General features: G+C 35.5%; 1 protein-coding gene across 1 annotated transcript in view; it reads right to left on the reverse strand.

The window, feature by feature from the left end:
• CNTNAP4 (contactin associated protein family member 4) overlaps positions 1-25,542 on the reverse strand; it is a 241,114-nt gene that overhangs the window by 161,472 nt on the left and 54,100 nt on the right. The gene's annotated exons all lie outside the window — the stretch shown is intronic.

The raw sequence follows: 25,542 nt of genomic DNA on the forward strand, positions 1-25,542 counted from the left end.
ATTTTTTTTAGTTAATTTTACAGAGTAATTCTTATTCAGTTAGACAAAACTTTTCAAGTAAAAAACTCAGAGTTTTAAAATTTGTTTTATAAAACTCAATTTCATTTTATATAGACTAGAAGATCTCCTGAGGTTCCTTCTAACCTATATGATTCTGCATGACACTGTTCTATGAGGCCTGGATATACATATTTGTATATGAAGAAATGAAGCACAGTTATATGATCAGTTTACACGTGCTTCTTAAAGCCACCAAACTATGTGTAGGCAAAACTGTAGGACAGTATGAGGCATACAAGTGCAATTTTGATCAGTAGACAGACCAGTTCACGAAGATAAAGTTTAACGCAAAACACATAGCTTTATATAAAAAACCTACAGCCTTTTAACTGATCAGAAAGACATGTTGAAATGAAGACGTCATATCAATTCAGTTCTCCCTTGCCTTTCTTAGTATGCCTTTATTTACTCAGGTCAGGCTACTGTCTTGTCTGTAAAATTATATGGAAAAGCCCGATGGTAGGTTGCAAACAATAACATATGAGAAAATGTTGGTTGATGAAAATATTTTGCAAAATTTGCAAGTCTTCAGTCACAGTTGGCATCTGGTAGTTTTTATTAGAGAATGGGGTGACAGCAAATGATGAAAGATCCATTTTGCGAGCACAGATTTAGATCTAATTCAGACAAACCCACACAACATAAGAGGTACCTTGAAAAGTTCTTAAAGCATATGGACACAGACCAAGAATAGTAATTCCCACAACAATCAATAAACACTGTATTTTGTGGAAACAGGCAACTGCAATCCAGTCTTATGCTTGTACAGACTTCAAGATGCATAATATTTAGTAAATAAAATATCACTTCTGGTTTAATTCTGTACAGGGTCACGTGTCAAGTTCTTAACATTACCTCCTTTGCAAAAAAAAAAAAAAAAGAAAAAAATAATTGTTATTTAGGGATATAAAACTGTGATTTTAAAATGAAATGGTAGAAAATCATATGAGTGTTTGTAAGGCAGAAAAAGTGAGGTTCATTCTACAGAGCAAGGTAAGTGGAAAGAGCTGAATGAAATACACAAAGCCCCATGTATGTAACAACTCCTTGTCCACACATTTATGAACTAATTATAATGTGACATATGTAAATATATGGGTGGAGTTAAAGGGTGTGTAGATTTTATTTTAGCTCTTTATCTAAATCAGGATTTATATCTTCATGTAAATACTTTATTTTTTAAATGTACACTGAGTTTCTCTTTTTATTAATTTCTTCATAAAAGGAGGCATCATATCCAGGATATATCTATAATATTTTTTAAACATTAATTTTCTGTGGGTTTTTTATTAACCTTTTTGTCATGGAAACTGTAGCTGAGTGGCTATTTGAATTTTCACTTAGTCATAATTAGTGATATAATTGTTTAGCAAACTAATTTAAAAACAGCTACAGTTAGTCTCAGCAGTGACTTAAAGGCAACCATTGTATCCCACCCATGTCCATTCCCAATAAACTTAGAATATTTTTCAAAAAAGATGGCAAGAAAACAATTCACACCACATAACTCAAAAAACCTCAATGTTTGCACATGCAAGTTGACAAAACGGGCAAGAATTAGCAGTTTCTGAAAACAGATTCCTTCAAAAGTTGAACTATCTCTAATAAATGTGAGTTCTGACACAGAATACATTCTTCCTTAAGTGAGCACTTAACTAACATCTAACAGATGAAATACAGCCACATCTCTGAAAATGAAGGTAGAGAACAAGATGCAAAAAGAAGAGTGTTTCCCTCAGAGAGGTGTTCAGTGAAAATAAGTATAATGTAATAGTGGTATTCTGCACTTAAAGGAGGCAAATGTAACTACATAGAGTTTGTGATGGCAGGCTGGTTTCATTGAGAATGAGTGTGTGGAGGTGGTGGCTAGTAATTTAAATTGAATTTCCTACTTGGCATATTTTACTTCCCAAATCCACAGGTTAAGTTAAATAATGTAAAAACCTATTTATAAAAGTCTGTTGTTAACTCTTATTGCCTGAATTAGCGAAATGATTATTTATTACATTCAGAACACAAAATAACTCAGCATACCAGTGAAACCACACCCACTTTCTAATATACCCAGTGGAAAGGTCATTCATATTTACTTACATTTTCTTAATTTTCATCTCTCAAAAACAGTGATATAACTAGCCATAAAAAACAGCTCTGGATAAAATACAGAAATATTTCTGTAGTCCTCAGTGAGACCATGTGAGTCTCATTTCCAGACTGGTCATGTGTCTCCCACCCAGTAGCTCTTTTTCCCTCTATACCTTTTCCATGATCTTGTTTTCACTGATTTTTCTAAAACAGTGTCAGTGTCCTGAGGGCACTAAAAGGATTTAACAACCTTGCCCAGTCTCCCATGGAGCCTTCCCCTATGCCCTACCCGTGGGCTCAGGACCCCATTTGAGCTCAGCTAGCCCATCCTGCTCCCTGACTTACACCTTCAATATTTTCACTTAGTTTCTGAAAGAGCCTCATTATAGAATTCCTCACCAAATGCTTTATACAACATTAAACCTTATGTCACTAACATATTTCTAATAAAGTATTTGTTACTGCAAAACAGAGCCTATAACAAGTTTGCTCTATGGGAAGGTGTCACTGAGGTCTCCAAGTTTTCCCAAGAAGCACACTCAGAAAAAAGTGGCCCATTCAGCCTCTGCCCTGAAAGTAGGTACATGCACAACAAGCATATTTCCAGGTAAAATGCAAGTTCTAAAAAATTATTAATGCAAGGTAAAGATGATACTGAATTTAAGACAATCTCTAGACTACTTGGAAAAATCCATCATCCTCCTTTTAGGTAAATTCAGTTCTTATTGAAAGTTTCCTCTTTCCTATTGAGAAGTTTTCCTCTTGGAAATCCCACGTAGCATCCTCCTTTTGCACTACACTCATCTTCACACAGCTTCCCGTGCCATGTCCCATCTCCTCCCACATATGCTGGTAGCACTTACTCAGTGTCAACAGAAGTTAAGGAGAATGTGGCATACAACCCAACAGGAAGGGTTTCTCCCTGCAAGGAAGGCAACAGGGCAGTGTTTGAGGCAGGGCTGCTGGTTCTCTTTGTTGGACAGGGCACCATGATACTCATTCCAACCCACCAGTCTTGACAGCTGTGGCCATACCATCTTGCATTGTAGAAGTCAGCAACTAAAAAATAACTCACCATTCCTGCAGCTCTCCATGAATGATGCAGTTCCTGCACTAAAATGAGAGGCCAAGAAGCCTCTTGGGGCTGAAACTGGGCTGTAGTGAGGTTTTGCTAAACTGCGAAAAGTCATATTCCTTCAGAACTGGTAAACCAGTCAGATTAGTGGGACTATGAAAACTATACAAAATTTTAAATCAGTGAGAATACAGAAAAAGCTCCAATAAATTTATTTGGCCTCAGTTTTCCATTAAAAATCTACATGACATTTTGTCTTCAAAAAACTTTAATTTCCATCCAATAAAGCAAATATACTATTGTGTTGTTTTGTTTATTTTTCAGGTCTGCCACAAGATCTACAACTACTGATCAAATCAGTCACTTCATGAAAAAATCTGCTGCTCCTCAGTTGAAGCAGGGTCCTGAATATTTATCAGGACATTAATCCTTTGACACTTTCCTAACTTCTCTAAGTTAAAATTTAATCACTGATAAATCTCACTTGTTCACAATTACTTTTTGTGAAGCCTTACTAATATTTCATATGCTCTACCTTAAAACATAGGAGGTCAAACAAGATTTACCTTAAAATTAGTTTTTCAGGACGTGATACTATCTCCTCTGCGGTTTCAGTGGCTGCACCTCAGCTGCTCTATTGTAGCCACCACAGCCTTATCTTTATGTCCATACTGTTTCATCTTTTAGTGGCTGTGCAGAGCAGTCTGGTAGCATCAGGCAAGCAAAAAAACCTTTGTAAACACCCTGCCCAGCAGGTTAAACAAGGGACTTCACACCCACAAGATGGGCAGCCCACATCCATAGCATACACTGTATTTGTGGCACACACCACACAAGACCAGACAACTTAACTTTTACTACCAAATCCTCAGTTCATCCACTAGCACTTCCAGGCACAGCATCATCCTGCAGTGCTGTGGTATCCAAAGCTTTCTCAGAATACTGTGTCACTGTGGTAAGCTTGGTGACAATTTTGAACTTTTCAATTGAAAGTGAGTATTGTAGTCGACAGAAGTAGTCAAGCAGACTGCTGAAAACATAATTTTTGAAGCCCATCTGCAAAAAAAAAAAAATCATTTGGCAACTGCAGAGCTTTGTTCAGAATGAAGTGATAGAAGAATTTAGAAAGGCATGAGCAAAAAATACCTGAAAAGCCAAGGCTTTTTCATGGCAGTACTACCTGTTGCCAGCTGAGGGTGGTAGTTCTGCCTTTAGTACCACATTTTCCAGCAGTTTTTGCAAGGCAAGCCACCAGGTAGCCTATTCCCCCTCATCATACTGCACTATGTCTGGTGGAAAGAAGAGAAAGAAGCACAGATACACAGGCTTCTAATGCCAGGGATAGTAGATTTGGGGGATGACAACAGAGATCCAATCCCAGAAGCCCTCTGTCAGCCCTCTACTGACCAACACCACATAAAACCCATATAGAATAGGCATGGAGCAGACACAGCAAGATGTCACCAACGGCCCGTGTGAAGCCATAGCCTGGTCTGGATCACCATTCAGCAGCTGCAACATGTTTCCTGCACCACTGCTCTACTCTGGTTCATGCGATCCTTTCATCTCTCAAAGGCTCTTGAGGAGGTCTCCTGTCTGACTGTCCAGCAACCATCTGCCCTCCCAGCACCTGACAGCTACCTGCAGAGGTGAAACATTTGCGCAGTCCTGCACGAAACACTACTAGAGCATGTTAGCTTCTCACCCAGCACTTTATAGTCTTTTTTACAGTGTGTCCTATCTTTGCAGCAAGATTAATGTGCATACCAAATCGTAATATTTGGCAGAATCTTTTTTGTTGTAGCATATATCTAGGCATGGTAATGTATAGAAGCCAGGGCATAATGGACATCAAAAGAATCTTGTTGAAAAACAGAAGGGCTTGTCAGATGTTCATGCTGTGTGGTGTGGATGTTTCTGGGGAGATCTGGGGAGGTCCTCAAGAGTATCTGTGGGGATGCAGATACTGCGTACATTAATCAAGACTGTGCCAAAATGTACAAACACACAGGCTAAATTAAGATTTACAGGAAGAACTTAAGTTTGTCATCCCTAAACTTTCTGAATGACTGACTTTGCAGTCTTCATCTTAATTCTCTAATTTTCTATTTGCCAGTGTCATTTATATAAAGCATACATTTTGTTCAATTAGGTCTCACTGCATTTTCTAACGTCGCTGATGAAACATATTTCCTTGTGGACTAACAACAAATCAGAAAAATCATTTTCACAAGGGAGACAATCTATATCTAGTAATAATTTTTTTTTTTAACGTTGTCTCAGGAGGTGTTTAACCCTCTTTATTTTCAGCTGTCTCTTGCCAATACTTCATGCTTGATTTGTGTTAAAAAAAAAAGCATCACAGAGTTCCATTTTATTACAAACATGCTGACTTGAAGTTCACACAATAAATAAAACTTTTTGATTTTATTTATTGTTAGTTCTTCCTATTTTATTTTTTTAATATAAATTTTTTTAAAAAATATTTGTGCACATACTGTGTAATTCTCTTTAAAGTACATTAATTTACTGAATATATCTAGCAACCACATACTTTTTCTGAAGTACTAACTCTTTTTCGTAACTCATGAATCTCTGTTTTTCAGCCCCATTTGTATAGTAACTTGGCATTTTGCCTTGATGGCTGACAAATTAATGGAGTGTCTGTGGTTACTAGCAGGCTAGTCTCATCCAGCCTAGCAGCAATTAAATCAAAGTTTAAAGTTCCCATCAGTCACTTGTACATACTAATTGATAAATAGACTTCTTCATTTTATGTAATATTCATAAATAAACTGAGTATTAAATGATGGGAAAATTTCCTAAGCTTTGATATTTTTAATGCACTAAAATTGATTGATTTGTGCTAGATCAATAATCTAAGTAATCATGCAGCTTTCATATATTATTGAACAAAATTTTGCCTTGTGAACATTCATTATTCTTGACTTCTGTTTCTATGATGTTATAACATTCATTTTCAAGTCAGTTAAATGACAATATATTGGTATTTTGTCACACTTTTCCCCGGAGTAATATACAATTCTTTTCTGCAGAAGTTATACAATGAGGTGTGTCATGGTTCACCTTCAGTTGGCAACTAAACACCACGCAGCCACTCACTCACTCCCCCCACCCCTGTGGGATGGTGGAGAGAATTGGAAGAACAAAAGAACTTGTGGGTTGAGATAAGCACAGTTTAATAATTACAGTAAAATAATAATTATAATAATAATGATTATGATAATAATAATAATAATGATAATATAATAAAATGGAAAAGGGAAAAAAAAAGAAGAAAAGAAGAAAACAGAAACAAAATGATACAACTGCTCACCACCTGCCGACCAATGCAGGCCGTCCCTGGGCCATGATTGCTTCCTCCCTCCCCCAGCAAGCTCCCCCCAGTTAACATACTGGGCATGACGGTATGTGATATGGAATATGCCTTTGACCAGTTTGGATCCGCTCTCTTGGCTGTGCCCCCTCCCCTCCTGGATTCTTGTGCACCCGGCAGAGCATGGGAAGCTAGAAAACTCCTTGACTAGTACAAGCACCACCCAGCAACAATTCAAACATCGGTGTGTTATCTCAATATTGTTTTCATAATACGTCCAAAGCACAGCACCATGCCCGCTGCAGTGAAGAAAATTAACTATATCCCAGCTAAAACCGTGACAGGTGTTATTCATTAAAGCAATCAGTTTACAGTTTAGTCAACAAGATTATAGTCCTTTAATCTGTCCTGGATTTAGACACTAAATTTACAGAAGACTTGCTTTCCTTACGGTTGCCTACATTTCTAGAAGATTTTCATTCTTATGTACTTCACATATGGTTTAAATTATATGAGATTTTTTTCCTTGTTTCTGGAGGTTAAATATTCTCTGCCTTCCCCCATGGCCACCAATATAAATACATCACAATGCTCAATGGGTATTGTTTCCTCATCCTGGATCCTGTATGATAGGATATGTTTTAAGGGCATGTATTTTCATAATTCCTCACCTTCACAAGGGTGAAGATACCATTATCATTAAGACATCAAAAATAGAAAAAAATAACAAAGTTAGCAAACAGGTACAAAAGAACAAAACTAGAAATGACTGAGAGAAAAGCCCAAAACCTCAATTCCATGACAGAAAATTCAAAATGCCTGAGTATTCTTACAGTGGATTGGGAGGGTTATATCAGGTTTAAAACTTAGCCTTGATGGCAGACAATTTATTAGGTGATTCTTAAGCTCTCCAAACTGTCTCTTTGTAGCTGTCAGGCCGCCAGGCTCCTTTTGCTTATTTTAAAAACACTAAACCACCAAAAGTAGAAACAGATATAAAGATTCCTGCTTTGTATGAACAGCCCCCCACTACTTGTTTATCCTGCTCTGTTACTACAATTGCCTATGCTGTTATGCAAACCACAACACAGTGGTTTACACAACACAACTCACATGTATTCACACCAGCTTATTTGCATGCAGTTCATTATACTATTTAGCCTGTATCACCATTTATACCACCCTCAAATTCGGTCTATTTTTTTGCATATTTAATCATAATAACTGCAAGCAATGAATATAAGTAAAAATCCAGATTTAAACTAACACACATCGTAAAGGATGCTTTCCTTTGATTAACCAAGCTGTGTATTTCCCATATGGATCATTTAACAGAAGCTGATTTTAATTTGAAGTCAATAAAGTTGCACCAGGGATAAATTTGGCTGCACATATTACAAAGCAGATTTTCTACATGCAAGTAATTGATAACTGAGGTTTCCTAGGCTTCTAAAAGTCAAATGAAATATTTTACAGCACCCAAAAAACCTAAAAATACCAAAATATGACATTATTTCCTTTCTTAAGCTGAAAAGCAAGCCAACCTCTTTCACAAATGGAGAACTGCAAAACTGTGGGTTTACACTTAGGTAAACAATGCAAGGGTTTTGTTCTCTAAAAGTTTATTGACTGGTGACAGGGACAGGGGTTAGGGTGGAATAGCTGATAAACAGTGTTGATGTATTGCTTCCAGGCAAGAAGCCTATTGGCCCCTTAGAAGTCTCTTGAGTAACAGAACTGGGGAAGAGGATGAATGTGGGATCAAATCTTTGTCTTCTAGATTTTAGTTCTCCTGTGCTTGAATAAGGCAATCCAAGAAATAGAGTTTATGCAATTAGAAACTCCCATTTATACATGAGCAAAATGCAAGAAATATGATTATCAGGAGGACCCTAAATAGCCAAAGATGTCAAACAGTGTAAATCTCAACTTGGCCAGTTTGTCAGAAATGCTATGCAAAAGCTATCACAACAATGCAGTTCTGAGTCATATCTCAGCAATAAAAGATAAGAATGTAAGCACCAGAACTTGAAACAATGGATAAACTGTGGAAAGTAAAACTGAGAAGAGGATGAGGGACCTTGAGCTATTAATAAGAAATACTGGACACAAAATCATCTTTGAACATAGATAGAAGGAGGCAGAGAGGGACTGCTAGATCAGAAGCCAGCTCTGCAGTCAGTGCTCTCTATGTAAAATTCTGCATAGTATTTTTCAACCATATGTTTGATAGCTGCCTCACCTTTTGCCTTTGATCAAAGCAAAATCCTATTGCTTCCTTCAATATTATTTTCAGGACTAACAAGTCTTTCTCTTACTCACATATTACTTACATTTAAAACTATCATACAAAACAGCCATCCTAAAACCTAAAAAGACAAAAGGGCATTCAATGCAGTAAAGCTCAGCTCTTCAAAAAGAGTCATTATTGCCTGAAGAAAGACCTATGTCTAACTGGTCCCAGACAGAAAAACCTTGCTGTTTTCATCTCTGCAGTCTCTTCTCCTCTCCTTCGTATCTTAAGATGATGAATTTAGCAAATATATTGTGTTCAGTTAAATTGTAAGAACAAAGAAATACCTTGTTATTTAAAGATTACTAAACCAGTAGGCTTTGAATAGTCGGGGGATCGAAGACCTCTAGGAAGCAATTACTTTCTTCATGAGAGAGACATATTACTCATTTTGGGGAGACTAAAAGCAGTTGTGACCACCACTTTAACAGTGTGTAACAAGACTCCATGGCTGTCTTTTGGGACAGTGTAATGGTTCAGTATCTCTGCATAACTGGATTCCATAGGAAACCATGTGATGTATTCATCACTTCCAACTAACTTTAGTAGTGTTTAAATAATGTAAGTTGAATCTAGGAAACCAAGTAGTAGCTGAAGTGCTCCTAATCATTAAGAAGAACTGGTAAAACTAAGAAATACTCCTATTTTTATGCATAGATCCTTAGTTGTATTCTGGTCTTGTCTTCATATGTTACAAACTGACAGAGTTAGGTTAAGCTCAATATAAGTACTAAGGTCTCAATAACAGAAATCTTGGATAGATTTCAAGAAATCAAAACAAAATTTCCCCTTTAAAGAAGTCTTATGAATGGTACCCTCTTCTAGGAAAACAATGCTTATCCCTCTATATTACAACAAAATCAGGGTTTTTTAGGCTATATAAACCCTGAAGGTCTTGAGAACCAGCCATTCTTTCCTAAGAGATGAGTCAACATTTCCTGGATTCTTAGGGAAGCTCTTGGACAGGTTTCAGAAAATATTGTAAAAGAACAACTAAGAGATGCATTCATGAAGGTCTGGTATTTGGGAAAACCCTGCACAATAGGAGGAAAGAAAAAAAACAGAACTCACAAGAATATTTCATGAGATGAGCTGTTTGAATAAAGACTGAAAAGTCCCACTTGAATGGCATCTGAGTCTGAAAGCTGTAATAAGTGACTTGGGCTGTTGAGAAATGAGTGAAGAAGTCTTGCTTCTTAAAAGCTGAAGAATGAGGGGAATTCATCTGAGTAATTTCCTGGAATAAGTATAGAAATAACATCTATTTGTTAGCTTATCCATGTAAGGAAGCTATATTTTCCCCTTAGTATTTCATAGATGGCATGCAGAGCTTTCGCAACGGAAGTCAGAACTACTGAAAAATTTCAGGGACTTTTGAGGTAGGCAGAACACGAAAAGAGCTATATGAATGTTTCAGTCAGACAGACTGTCTTCTAAGGGAGGTGGGTGAAGCAGCTACTTCAGTGACCTCAAAGGCAGAACAATTTTAATTTTGTAGGAAGGTCTACCATATTTTAAAGTGTTCTGAACCTGAGCGTATCAATGAAGAAAACAGGTACGATCTTAAAAGATAAGGAGCAATTGCATTTATTTTTTCAGCTGACAGAATATTTAATATGTAAGGATCTTAAATTTCAAAATTGTGGCAGGTATTACAAAATGAATGCTAGATTTTAGTAATAATTTGTGACAAGTAGCAGCTACTATGTCAAGAGAAGTTTCAGAGGCATTTTAGATCTGATATGGTGTGACAGAAAGGCACTGGGAAATGGTATTAATGATGACAAAGTTTGCTCTAGCTTCAGGGAACCAGTTAGAAGAATGTAGCTAACTTTATTTTGTCCCTTTTCTTCTGTGTTGACAGTAATTTAGGTAAGTGCATGAGTGAGAGAGTGAACCCCATTTTACCTTCTACCTTCAGAATTCTTTGAAGATATTTCTCATCAATTACTTATTATGAAAATATAGCCAGGGAGATATTTTATAAAGGTGATTTCCATAGTTTATCAAAATGACAACTTATTGGCAATGATTCAAAGACTTATCAAAGCCAGTATTTTTTATTCAGATTTTTCACCACTATCATACCAAAAAGTACTATGAAACAGCAGTCTACACTAGGCAAAATGTTTTGTGTGTGTTGGAAAGACCAAGGTCGAGTCAAACACTTTTATACGATTAATACTATATTTTACTCTTTTAAAGTAGACCACATTTTCATTTAAATAGATTGGTTTTTTAAAAAATATTACAGTGAATTCTGTACTGAGTAATTTCTAATCATATATGCAACATTCTATTAGCAAATATAAACCAAATGGAGTAGAAATGGAAAATATGGGTAAGGAGGAGGGATGAGGCCAACAAGGCAGATAGCCTGCTGGGAGTTTCTAATAGACCACCATTGAAGACGAAGAGGTAGATGGAGCATTCTACAAGTGGGTGGCAGAAGTCTCACAAATGCTAGCCCTTGCTCTCATGGGGGACTTCAACTTACGGGACATTTGCTGGAAATACAACACAGCAGAGAAGAAACAGTCTAGGAGGCTCCTGGAGTGTGTGGGACATTCCTGACATAGCTGGTAAGTGAGCCTGCCGGGGGGAGGTACCTTGCTGGAACTGTTGTCTACAAACAGAGACGGACTGATGGTAGATGTGGAGTCCATAGGCCATCTTGTGCTTAGCAACAAAGAAATTATAGAGTTCTTGATTCTTGGTGAAGTAAGGAGGGGGGTCAGCAAAACCACCACCATGGACTTCTGGAGGGCCAACTTTGGCTTGTTCAGGGCACTGGTTGGGAGAGTCCCCTGGGAGACAGTCCTGAAAGGGCAAAGGTGATCAGGCCCAGTCAGCACGGATTTATGAAAGGCAGGTCCTACTTGACTAACCTGATCTCTTTCTACGACAAGGTGACCTGCTTCGTGGACAAGGGAAAGGCTGCAGAGGTTGTTCACCTGGACTTTAGTAAAACCTTTGACACTGTCTCCCACAGCATTCTCCCTGAAAAGTTGGCTGCTTATGGCTGGAGCAGGTGTCCTCTTTGCTGGTAAAACACTGGCTGGGTGGCCAGGTCCAAAGAGTGGTGGTGAATGGAGTTAAATCCAGTTGGCAGCCAGTCACAAGTGGTGTTCCCCAGGGCTGAGTGTTTGGGCTGGTTCTGTGTAATATCTTTATCAATGACATGGATGAGGAGATTGAGTGCACCCTCATTAAGAGTGTAGACGACACCAAGTTGTGTGGGAATGTTGATCTGCTGGAGGGAGGGAAGACATGCCAGAGGGATCTGGAAAGGCTGGCTTAATGGGCTGAGGCCAATTGTATGAGATTCAACAAGGCTAAGTGTTGGGTCCTGCCCTTGGGTCACAACCACCCCATGCAGTGCTACAGCCTTGGGGAAGAGTGGCTGGAAAGCTGCCTGGTGGAAAAGGCCCTGGGGATGTTAGTCGACAGCTGCCTGAACATGAGCCAGCAGTGTGCCCAGGTGGCCAAGAAGGCCAACAGCATCGTGGCTTGTATCAGGAATAGTGTGGCCAGCAGGAGTAAGGAAGTGATTGTGCACTGCTGAGTCCACACCTTGAATACTGTGTGCAGTTTTGGGCCCCTCACTACAAGAGGGACATTGAGGTGATGGAGCGTGTCCAGAGAAGGGCAACAAGGCCGGTGAAGGATCCAGAGAGCAAGTCTTATGAGGAGAGGTTGAGCGAGGTGGGGTTTGTTTAGTCTGGTGAAGAGGAGGCTGAGGGGAGGCCTTATTGCTCTCTACAACTTCCTGAAAGGAGGGTGTAGTGAGGTGGGTGTTTGTCTCCTCTCCCAGGTAACTAGCAATAGGATCAGAGGAAACAGCTTCAAGCTGCTCCAGGGGAAGTTTAGATTGGATCTTAGGAAAAATTTGTTTACTGAAAGAGTGGTTAGACATTGGAACAGGCTGTCCAGAGAGGTGGTGCAGTTGCCATCCTGGAGGTATTTAGAAGTCATATAGATGTGGCACTTTGGGATATGGTTTAGGAGGCATGGTGGTGTTGTGTTAATGATTGGACTTCATGATCCTAGAGGTCTTTTCCAACCTTAATGGTTCTATGATTCTAATATGTATTAATTATAACAATATTTGTTACAACGAAACAAAAGTATAAAATAACTTACTCCCTACAGTGTTCACAGTTTGATTAAGTTATGCAACTTCTTTCAGGATATTAAATTTTTTCATGTTCTTTATGTAGTAGCTGCTTTCAGTGAACCAACTATATTTGTTTTCCTTGTTCAGTGGTCTTACCCAACAAGAATTGTAAAGCTAGGACTAATAAGTAACTATACATTTAATGGCCCAAAACATTTTTACATTGACAAAGATTTTGTTACATTTGAACTTCTTTGATACATTCACTTGTAAAAATTTTAATCCTTTTCATTCTTTCTGACTGATTTCCTTTAATTCTTTCAGTTGTGAAACAACCAGGTAAAACCAAACTATCAAACCACATCAAAATGTTGTTTTTTTCTCTGTCTACTGTCCATCTCAAGCTAGTATGCCTTCTCAACATTTTACTGACTATGGTCACAGAATTAAAAGAAAAGGAAAGAAAGGTCAAAACAGTTTGTATCTACCAGTTGGCCTCAGTATATGTGACACAAGAAGATTGTGATTATTTTAAATATATGTCACTGTGACAGTGTTCCAATGATGTTTGCCAGGGTAAATAAATTAAATTCCTTAACTCAGGCTACAGTCTTCAGTCATGTGAATTACACAGAAAAATACAAATATGTATACCCAGATTGTGTTTCTCTGATCCAGACATTTATTTATGATTTGTGTTTCTGTTTCCTCAAACATAAATCCACCACTGGCGTTTTCATAAGAAATACTGACAATAAAAGCAGATTGACCCAGGTATGGACTAAAAGATTTTTTAAATTTCCTGCAAAAAATGTAGAAGAATGTTTCAGATATTCCTATATTTTCTTTGAGGAATTGCACACTGCTTTACAGAGTGGTAAACATTAATATAAGTGAACTGTAAAAAGAATGGTAAAAAATTAAAAATAATATCAAACTTAATTTTAAATCCCCCTGATATTTATCACCCAGTTCTATTGTAAAACTAGAGATATTGTCTCTAATTGTACTTAGCAGGAATGATACGTTTGTATACTCTGCTAGAGAATGAGCAGGGTAGTAACTTTGAGCAGCCTAACACGTTTGTGCCTGCTGTTTTTATCACTACTTTAATCTCCATCCTTGATGATTCACTTTCTGATGGTGGTACTTCTGGAAACACTATTTCAGCCCTGGAAATGCTGATTCACTGACTTTGGTACCTGTTTTAGCATATAGAGCATGGTGCATTTAGTACAGCAAAACAGAGAAAATATTGGCACCTGCAGTTTATAAACAAAAATACTCTAAGTGTATATATTTAAAACAGAAAAGCTCTTATTTCCATTATTGTGGGTATAAATTACTACAGCTAGCAGCAGGAGAACACTAGCCAACTCCACCTGGCATTGGCCTGCATGGAGATCTGACATACACAATGAGCACATGATTTTATAAGTAGGAGAACAAGTGTAGTGTCACCCTTCTGGTGCTTAAAGTCGATTTGTGCTTATCTGCACAAGAATATGAATATTCTGGAGTCGACTGATAAATACTCTGTCAACTCAAATGTCTGATTTGATTCCATTTTGGCTCTGTGTAAGGTACTGTCTTTCAATTGCTGCAATATGCATGTACATGTGCAGTTCCATTTGTCTACATGTACATTTGTGAGCTACTTGACCTGACAAACACATAAAAAGATGAGACCAAACCACTACGTGCAATGTCCCCTACATAAACAGTATTTCCCTAATTTGGTGTTCCAGTTATGATTCCCAGCATTCTGTTCACTTATGCAATTATATGATACTTATTTTAAAAATGTGCACATTAATAATTAAAGTATTTTCCATCTATTGACATTTTTCAGTAATTCCAAGGTTATGTAGCAATTAATTCATTTGTACCTATAGACACACTATGCCAGATCCTCAGCTGGAAAGTCAATATACCTTTCTTTAAGTCACCATATTTAGTTTTCAATCACCATTTCCATATTGACCAGTATGATAAAAAGTTGATACAGCAATTTTATATGGAGCTTTCAGAAAGCCATATTTTAACCAATCTATTAGCTTATTTACTTCCATGTTTTAATATTCTTATTCTTATAAAAAGAAGTAAAAGTGAGCTACTCTATTTCTCTTCAAACCCAAGGGAAATTCTCTTTTTGTGCATTTGTGTAATATCTGTGTTTTTCTGAATTCATGAATTCTGATGTCAATACCTCACCACAGAATTTGTAAATAAGCCCTCATGAGTAAGAAGAGGTTTGAACACTTGAAATTAGAGAGGGACAAACAGCGTTCACTCCTGACTCAGTTTTGTTGGCATAAAGACTGAGAATATAACTATGATGGCTAGAAAAATAGAATAGCGAAAATGCAGTTGAGCTGGACTAATGGAATTTCATCATCAACAAATATAATCACATCTGGCTTGATTATCAGAAATAGGAGGTAATATCTTTGTCGGTTAAATGCTTAAATAATGTAGTATAGCTATAAACATTACTATATTAAGAGTTTTATTATTGTTTCATACAACTTTGGAGGACAATATTTATTAATTGAAGTACCTAACAATGAAGAAAAAGTGCGGTTCAATTCACTTAAATTTTGTCCTTGGAGCAGAGCTTCATTTTTCAGCAATCTGGATTTTTTTTTTCTCCAGAGTATTATAATGACATTAGTCCTCATTTGTGATTTTCAAAAATATCATTATAATGTTTATGAAACCAAATCAGCCAACCTCAACAGCCAAATGAGAAATTCAGGGACTTTGTATTTGCATCAGTTTTACGACAACTGGTGTATAACAAATGCACAGCTAAGATGTATTATGTATAAAGCTGTGTTTAACTTGAAAGCTTTTCTCACACTGAAAATTGTGCATTTATGCATATTCAGATACCATCTTTTCAGAACATCACAGCTTCCTACTTTTAATGACAGCCATTATGGAGAGCACAACTACTGGAATCAGGCTGTATAATGTATGTAAAAATAAATAAATCATAGTAGTTGTTGTGTAGAAATCTTTCCATAGATTTTAGACAATTAATATTCTTGTTAAAAGGCTTGATGAATTGAATAGGGCAGCTTCTGTGGGATACCATGATTCCAACTTTATTTTTATTTTAGAAATATTATATTATTTAAAATATTGCAGAGAATTTTTTAAAGGAACACAGTCAAAATGACACCCATCCAGTACAACTTTATAATGCTGATACAGACTCTTCTTGCTTGTAAGTATTAATTTTGTAAACTGACACTTCTTTAGCATCATTCTGATGAATTAGAAGTTAATCTGCTATCAGCAATTATTCATTAAATAATCATACTTTTTAGGAATAAACCCACTTTATTTGTAAATTATTTTCAATCTCTTGTAACACATGAGTGAATAAAATGTTAATTATTTAAAAAACCCCTCTTTTTAGGGCAAAATAGAAGGCAAAAAATAGGTATAACCATAAATAGAATGTGACCCGACAACATTTATGCTTTGCTTACATCTATATTTATGCAATTACTAATTTCCAGCTGCAGACTCATGTCTGACAGCACTGTTGTTGTGGTTCTGCTATGTACAAACATTCATATGGCAGCTTAACTCTATATCCTGAAACATTATCCTAGATTATAAGGTATCCAGGATTTGTTAGGCAGATATTTAATAGGAAATAGGACAGCTTTCTCTGCTGTTATTTCTAAGAGGTTTCATGACTGTCTTGTTATTTCAAATGTGTTATGGAACACTAGGCTGCTTTGTGTGGAAATTTTGGGTCTCTACATTTTAAAGATTTCTTGAAGTAGATTCTTAAGATAAACTTCATATATAAATACACAGATCATATATATACACCTTATATATTTATATATAAAAGAGAAGCTGACAGTACCATCAGAAAAGCATATATACACACACACACACACACGTGTCCCCTAAAGTACCTTACATTTTAACAGCATATTACTTATTTGATATATGAATGTCAGGTGGCTAAGAGATATACATTACTAACTGGATTGCAAATGGATTTATGAACTCAAGAACTCATTTCTGTTAAACTCCCAGGTAGTCTGAAGAGCTTTAGTCAAGGACTGAGGCCAAATTGGTTAAAAACTGTCCAAAGAATAAAAACTCAATCTCTGCCTCTAAGAGAGGTGTATTTAGCGCTTGAAACTTCTAAATATGATGTGATGTAGATAACATATTTGTCCACATGTTAACATTATATTTGTTGTTTTTGCAGATTTGTGTCTTATGTGGAATTTTTGTCTACTTAGCAAGTGAATGAAGATATAGTACAGTAAAGATTTCTTCACAGTGAAAACCAATATTTATAGAATATGGTCTTTGCTATGAAATACGTAGTCGATCATGAAACTATTAATTAATAATTAAAGCAAAAATAATTTATTATTCATTAATATTAGCTTTTTTTTTTTAGTTTTCAATTGTAAAAAGAAACATCCTTTACTGTGTGACCAGTCTGTTCTTTTACTGGTCTTCAATAAGATCACAAGCTAAACGACAGGAAGATCTCTTTCCAATTGCTGTGATTTAAACTTTTGCCAGAACATTAGTTTTATAGCTGTGCAATAATAATGATGTAGCGTGAGTGTGGAAATTGTCAAATAATGGAGTTTGTTTGAGAGGTTATATTCTGTCTGTCAAGGCTAACCCATAGTTTCATATCCTAAGAAAAGACCAAAATAGAAGCTGAAGCTTCACCGAAACATAAGACAGACTTCAACAAATATGCCAACAAGTGAACTGGAATGCACATAAAATTTGGATAGGAAGGTCAACATGTTCTTAACTGCTGATAATCAAATTTAACCAGGGTTCTTAGCAAAAAAATAATCTGCAAAAGAAATAACCTGTTCTCCTAGTCAGACCAGAATACTATAGCAATACAGCAGATGTTATGTTAAAAAAGGGTGGCCAAAATTTAAAATTTTCCCAAACGTGTTAGAAAGCAGTATATTAAGATTTTCTGGTTTTGTTGTCGGAGACATTCTGCCCCACATCTCTCAGCTCCCGCTTAATGCAGGCAGTCACAAAACAACAGAAAACACCAGATTTGCAGAGTTCTTCCTGCTGTAAAAATTTTTTCATATATAAGCATCACGGAGGCGTTTCCCTTCTGGAGAGTAATTCTGGAGAGACTTTTGGAGAGATATTAACAAGTAACTAATTCAGAAATAAAATAACCAAGGCTGTTCTATTCTCCAACACTGATACAAATACATCTATGGCAACACAGCCTTATCAGGGGGTGAAGGGGAGAAGTTAAACTAGATCCTTTTGTAAAATACACTAGCATAGAATGACTTTGTATCATTATAAATGGTAAACCAAATATATAGATATATGATTCTGCTACTAAAAAATTAATATCTTCACTTAGGTGACAGACTATTGATATCTTCAGAGGTCCAAGCATAGCCTTCAGAAAAAACACAAGCATTATGTCTGCTTTTATTATATTTTTTTCTTAATTAATATCTGACAGTCTCCTCTATGAGCCACCACATGTATTAGAGATCTGGTAGCTAAAATTCTACTTCCACTTGGACAAGTGGTCTCCACCTTTCCAAATTCTCCTTTTCCATATGTAATTTAGCACTACTAAATAGATTTTGTTTTACCAAATAGGATGATATACAAATGGGCTTGTAGTGAGCCACCAATCAATCACAAAGCTGTCCTCAGCTGGGCATATTAATGGAGCCTTTTACAGCCAGATGTCAGCCGTGAATGTTGATTGCCTAACCATAGCCTGCCAAGAGCTGACATGTTCTTCCTCCCTTATTAAGTTACATGAAATGGAAAAGATTTAGATCTGGATTTCAAATCCACTGATGTGTAAAAAATGCAGGAACAATTAGTTTGTAGGAAATCTTGGTAGCATGGTTTATTGTTAAGGTTATCCAATACATCCAATTAAAATTCCCTGTTCCCTGTATTTCAAATCCTGTCAGACTTACAACTAGACTCAAATATTTACTTATCTCAGGCTTTTCCTCTCTTCTATTTCCTTTTTTATCTGACAAATAAACTTAGCAATTCTAAGTTTTAGATCAGGATTTTGCTAGTTATTAGATGATGAATATGTGTCAAGAATATACTTTTTTTTCCTTTCTTTATCAACAACCATATTTGGCTGACATCTACACCTTTGCAAACAAATGAACAAGTTCTCTTATTAGGTAATTCTGAAAGGTCTTCCTGCACTGCTCCTCCACTGCTCCTCCACTGAAGTACTGGTGCTGCTGAGATTTATGGGCTAACACCAAGTACAAGGACTGAAATGAGGAAATTTATTTTGCAGCTCATTTCCATCTGCTTTATTTAGGTGATGGGAAGGCAGAAGATTCAGTACAGAAGGACAAGAGTTTGATCAAATATAGTATATCTCTCTGTGACAGACGTATATATCAGGACAAAGAACTGAGAATTGGACTAGACTTCAGTTAAAGAAGCTTAGTACAACTGCATCACATTCATCATAAATACTACATAAATACTTCATGTGTGAAGAATATATGAAAAAAGTCTTTACGTGAGCTGAAAATAGGGGATAGTAATGAATGACTTTCAGAAATAATAGATTATGATCTTAGAAAGAGCATGTTCTCCAATTGTTGGGTCATTTTTTTCATAAATATTCATGTTGTGAGGAAAAATATCAAGGATGTTGAAAAAATGGAGGACAAATGATATTGTCAGTAGGCAAATTCTATGACATGAATGAAGATACTAAAGTACTATCTGCTTTTGATTCAATGAGAAGTCAAAGGCTCATCAGTACCAAAACCTGAATCAGTTGCAGGTAACATTCAATTTCTTTAAGGATTTTGGGGTGAGGTCTTTTTTCTGAAAACTGTTTTCATGGTAAGACATTCTGTACATGCAGGGTCAGTTCTTACATGTGGAAGTCAACCAGGTGCAGTGACTTCAGGATTGGTTTGAATATCTGATAGTTCAACTGTGAAATTGAGTCCAGGCAGTCTGGAATCTGTATTAAAGGCCAGAAGGACATTTGTAATCATCTAAGCCAAAACTGCCTCAGCAAGTAGGAAACTATAAAAATAATTGTGCCTTTGTCTCTTCTGATGTTAGAAATTGTCTAAAGGTTAGAGAAATGACTGGAAAAGACACATGAAAGGACTTAAGAGCTACTGAAGATGGAATATAGACAGAAACTGCACTGGGAATCTTTTTTCCTGTAAAGCAAAATTTTAGCATTTAGAAAATTCTTCTTGTACGTCATATCTATGCCCTCTCATTAGGAGGCTCCAGCTGCTTCAGATCCTGGCACTAGGTCAAACATTCCAGCAGTATTCATACTGACATTCCTGGTGTTATAATCTTATACACCAGAAATCCCAGTTCAGTCCTAACTTTGCCAAATTCTTCCTCGTTTCTTTTCAATTCCCAGTCCCAGCAGCAAATGATAAATACTTGAGGGAGAACTGCTTAACAGTAGCTCACAAAGACTCACTCTAGGTGAAAATACTCTCTTTGAGACTAAAGTGAAACACATAGATCAGTCAAGTAGATGAATCTGGAAAGAAGTTTCTAGGAATCCTGGGAAAGGTGGACACACACAACTTTTCTGGATTTGTGAGAGAAAATATATCTTGCATACTCTTAAGAAATGAGAACAGAGTCATGGTGGTTTTTGTGCTCTTTCATTTGAGCAGGAAGAATTCTTTGCAAGTGTATGGTCCCTTTAGCATCTCTACTCATAGTAGTCTGATTACATTACTCTGTGTTCCCATGTACACACGCTAGAAAATTTAAAGGCATGAATTATGATCACATAATTAATTTTATGTGACAAATACTTATATAACAGCAAAAATAAAAGATTTTGTTGCAGGTCCAAATAGAAGGTTATGTGGGTTTTCTTTTTGTTTGTTTGTTTTAAAATCAAGAAATAAACAGATATTACTTTTTTTTTATACTTATCTCTAACACTTCCATCTCATAAAAAATTAAGTCATGAAAGTTTCTCCATATTTCTACAGGCTAGAAAAATAATCAAGCCTTCTTAGTTCTTCAAAAAGCAAAACAATCCCTAGAGGAAACACAGTCAACAATGTAATGAGTTGTGAAATCTATGATTTTAATGAGTCATTTCATTTTTGCCTGAGCTGCTCTTTCATGACTACTCTTCTAAGCTTACCAATTTCAAGGTCGAAATGTAGGCAGCTGGCCTTATGCAGTGAATTAGTAGTTAGTCCTGTGAGTATCTACAGAACCTGCTTATTAGAGACTATGATTTTCCTACAAAATATATTTAAAAACTATTACTGCTATGACTATTAAAAAGGATAAAAAAGGTAACTTAGAATAGTAGTCCAGGCTAGTCAAGCAAATAATTTTTACTTTATGAAAAAGACTTAAATATGTTAAGTTAAATAGCTAAACCATCAAATAATAATAGTTAAATAGACATAGTTAAATATGCTTACAGCACGAGATATAAGTGCAGAAAGCAGAATATCACAGAAAACATCACTATTTTACTTTAAGATACAAGAAGCTCAATTCATCATTAGCAAATCAGTAGCAAAACCAAAATCTGTTCTGATTTAATGTATTTTAGATTATCTGAGACACATATAGTTAATGCTCAAAGTATTTTTACTCATTTTCCTATTAAGTTTTAGCAAAATGGAAATGTGTAAACCTAAGTCCAAATATTTACATTTTAGTAATTCAAAATAGTACAATCCCTGTACTTTTAAAAACTGTAAAGCCATCAGTTTTTAAGGAAATGGAAGATTTTTTCCGGTATCAGTTTCATTCAGGAGCAATTATTTTCTGAAGAAGAAGAGACGTCTCTTTTGCCAACTGCTGGTTGCTTCAGAATGCAGTACTTTTTTTAGCAATGTAATATGTTCCACATTTATCAGCAAAAAAAAAAAAAATTATATTCTGGACCTAACAAGGTCGTTATTTGTGAGAAGGCACTGAAGACCTAGAGACATAAACCAATAGCTTAACAAATGACTAAACAGAACAACACTGCATACACTGCCCAAAATTATTATGATTAATGTAGCTAAAATGTCTATTTAAACTCTCATGGCTCATTAATCAAAACATGTTTATAAGATGTCTTGAAGCTTTTGGATATAAGCTATTGTAAAGATACATTGAAAGACAGGCAAATGGTCCACTGGATATCTTATGAAATATCTTTTGTGGAAAAAGAGCTCAAAAAAAAAAAGAAAAAATATACAATTATTTCAATTAAATAATGATATATTTTCCAGTTCTTTCTCTTCCTTAATCAGTCCCGATTTGGGTTTGATTTAAGATACTTTAAAAATTTTTAAGCACCTGAATTTAGAATGAAACCATACTTGACTACTGTTCACTTTTTGCCTTTTTCTTTTCTTTTGTGCTTAACTAAAAATTCAATTATTTTACAAATTCTTTTAAACTGCAAATATCCTGTTTCAGAAGTACAGACATATAATAATCTCAAACAAAGTGTTGTGTTTGCCAGATATAAATCAGTTTATCCCTATCAACAACAGCAAAAGTGGAGATCCCACTTCATTCTATATTCAGAAATCAGGTACACTTTGACATAAGGCAGCCTAATCCCACTGAAAATGTTAGAAGTTGAAATATCAGGAGCTGTCTGAAAACTGATTTATCAGTGAACTCCTGCCACTCTGTTTTGACAATTTAGACTTTAGAATCAATAGAACCTTTTGATTTCCCATTAGAAAGACATCCATCTTTCTATAGCTCAAAGATTTAATATCAAAGGCAAACTTTGGCTGCTTTATTTCTAAAAATAATGAACACAACTTTTACTCATTGCTCACAACACAAATAAAATATAATACTGAAAAGATTTTGATGAAGTCTATTTTAAACACCTGTTTATATATTTTTATTAAATTATTACAATTATTATTTAGCACTCCTTTTCAAAAATTCAGATATTTTCAATGGAATTTCACAGTATTAGTAAAATTAAACAACCGTAATCAGAAAAGATGTTTAAAGCTCTATTCACATCAAAGAGTTCTGCTTTGTGCCTGTGTTAAAATTCATACCCTTGTGCAGCTGGCAATACTGGAAATCTCAGTGTGGATATTTTTAAATCAATTCCTGACCAATGACACAAATGATCTACTTAAAATTCCATCACATTTTAAAATTATATTAGCTATACTTGTCATATACTGTTTAAGCTTGCAGGGTGTTCAGTATTTTGTTAAATTTGAGAAGAAATAAAAGACAATTTCAATTTATCAACAAAAATACATGTTGCTAAAGTGGGTAAAGATACTTCTTTTATTATAATACACAGCATTTTTGGCTACTATTCAGTAAAATATATTTTTTCAGTCATCAGAGTCCTTTTTCAAATATTAAAACTTGCAGTGAAAATACTTTTCTGGCAAGATTGGAAATGATCTTAACTAAGTCCTTCTCATCTTTCCTAGAGATTTAGTTAGTACTTGTTTCTAATTACCTTTTTTGTTTGTTTTTTTTTTTTAATGTGTTCTCATAAAATTCTTGAGTAAGGGACTCAAAATTCTGTTTTGGATTTCAAACCTTTAAAGTCTTGAAGATTCCTATTGAATTTTCAGGTTTATTATGTTATTCTGAAAAATGATTAATTAAGTTTGAACACAATTGATGACCCATACTGAGATGGATATGTTAAAGTAGGTAAAAATTTTATAATTTGGATTTTTATTCTGGATTTTTATTTTGGATTGTCATTTACACTTACTTCTTCAAACAGGATTATTTAAAATTACATTTCTCTGTGCTTATCTTCTGCCCCCCCCCCCAAATATTTCAAATTACCCTTTTTGGCAATGTTTGTGTGAAATTTGTTCATAACAATATAGAATTACTACAAATCCCAAAACGTATTTTTTTTCCTGTTCCTTTGCAGGTCAGACAGTTCAGCAATGATCTCTTTATGTTATCATGCAAATGGTACGCGGGTTAATCTATGAGTGAGACATTATGCAATCCACTCAGGCTTCAGGCAGACAGCAACCTTAGTGTGCGGTGATAGGCAGGTACGTCTGGTATGAGCACCACTACTATTCAAGTTTATTCTCTACTGAAGGATTACAGACTACGTCAGACAGAAGGTCTGATACAGTTACTATAAACACTCAGCTTCTGACCTCAGAGTATTTTCAGAGTTGACTTTCAGAGTGGCTATCACGCCGTTCCTGCAATGCTCACGTTAGAACTAAAAAAAATCCAAACCACGCCTTTGTAAAAAAAAGTCTGAACTGAGACTTGTGTGTAAATGTAAATAGTGAGCCCTTTATTTTCTTTCTAGACACAGTCATGATAAGCTTAATACAAAACTGTATCTCAGTCATCAAAAGCAGAATGAAAAATGGTTTAATATGTTGAATAAATGACTGTATAAAATGAAGAACTTTTTTGGTTTATTGGTAGGAACAGAGGGTCTTTTTACCCTCACCCCCCCCCAAAAAAAAAAAAATACCCCAACCCCCGCCCCCAAAAAAAACAAACCACAAAAAATCCCACCCCAAAACAACTTAAACCTGTAACGTGAATTATTCTTATGAGGGAAAAAAAAGGAGTAGAGCTGGTAGCCCACATAAATTCACACAATATATAAAGGAAGATAATTTTTTTACCCTGAGCTACTGAAGATTGAGCAGCTTAATTTACTGATGACTTTTACTTTCATCTAACACAGTTCATGAGCTATGATTTACAAGATAGCAAGCAAAAACCAAGTTTATGTTTGATGGTAACTGGTGCCTAGTCCAATGTGACACTAGGAAGAGACCACAACAACAGAAAGCATATTAAAGAAATTACTTAAATTCTAGAATATTCATGACACTGCAGTTTAGTTTCCTAATGTTTAAAATTAACAAACTGTAAAAACTACAAAATTGTATAGAGCAGATGACGTGCCATATATTTAGGGAAATTTTGGATTCTTTTTTATCCTTTGTTTAAAAAGTGAAAAAAAATAAAGGCAACACACAGAGGAAGGCTTTGCAGAGTATACACATGTTCAAAAATTATTTAACTATAGAAAATAACTAATGGAAGTACCTTTGTTCCTGCAAATGATATTAATATTAATTTTAAGATGTTTTATAATCTATTGATTCCTAAATGACATTAATATATAAAAATATTTAATACTGAACTTTGTATTACTAAAGTTGAAACAGAATTTTAATTTTTGTTAAGTAATAACAGATAAAAATGAAGTAGCAGGCAGACAGGTCTCTAGAAAGGCTACTTCTATAAAGGAGTAAAAAAAATCTTCATAAAAAGCTCTACTGATTCCATCCAAATCATTTCTACTTAATGCTACCTCACTATCTAGCATCATGCCAATTTAACTGGCTTAAAAGAACCCTTAAAGTACATTATCACTTCTGTTTGTACATCAGTAATCCTGCTGATGGAGCTACTTGACTTTCTTCTGCTGCTTTCAGTCATTGGGAGGAGTTATGGCAACAACCCCCCTGCAGGTGAAGAAAATCATAAAGCCATGTCTACACAGTTATATTGCAAGCTTAGCT

Source organism: Phalacrocorax carbo, chromosome Z, assembly GCF_963921805.1.
Source record: "Phalacrocorax carbo chromosome Z, bPhaCar2.1, whole genome shotgun sequence".
Classification (NCBI taxonomy): Eukaryota; Metazoa; Chordata; class Aves; order Suliformes; family Phalacrocoracidae; genus Phalacrocorax; species Phalacrocorax carbo.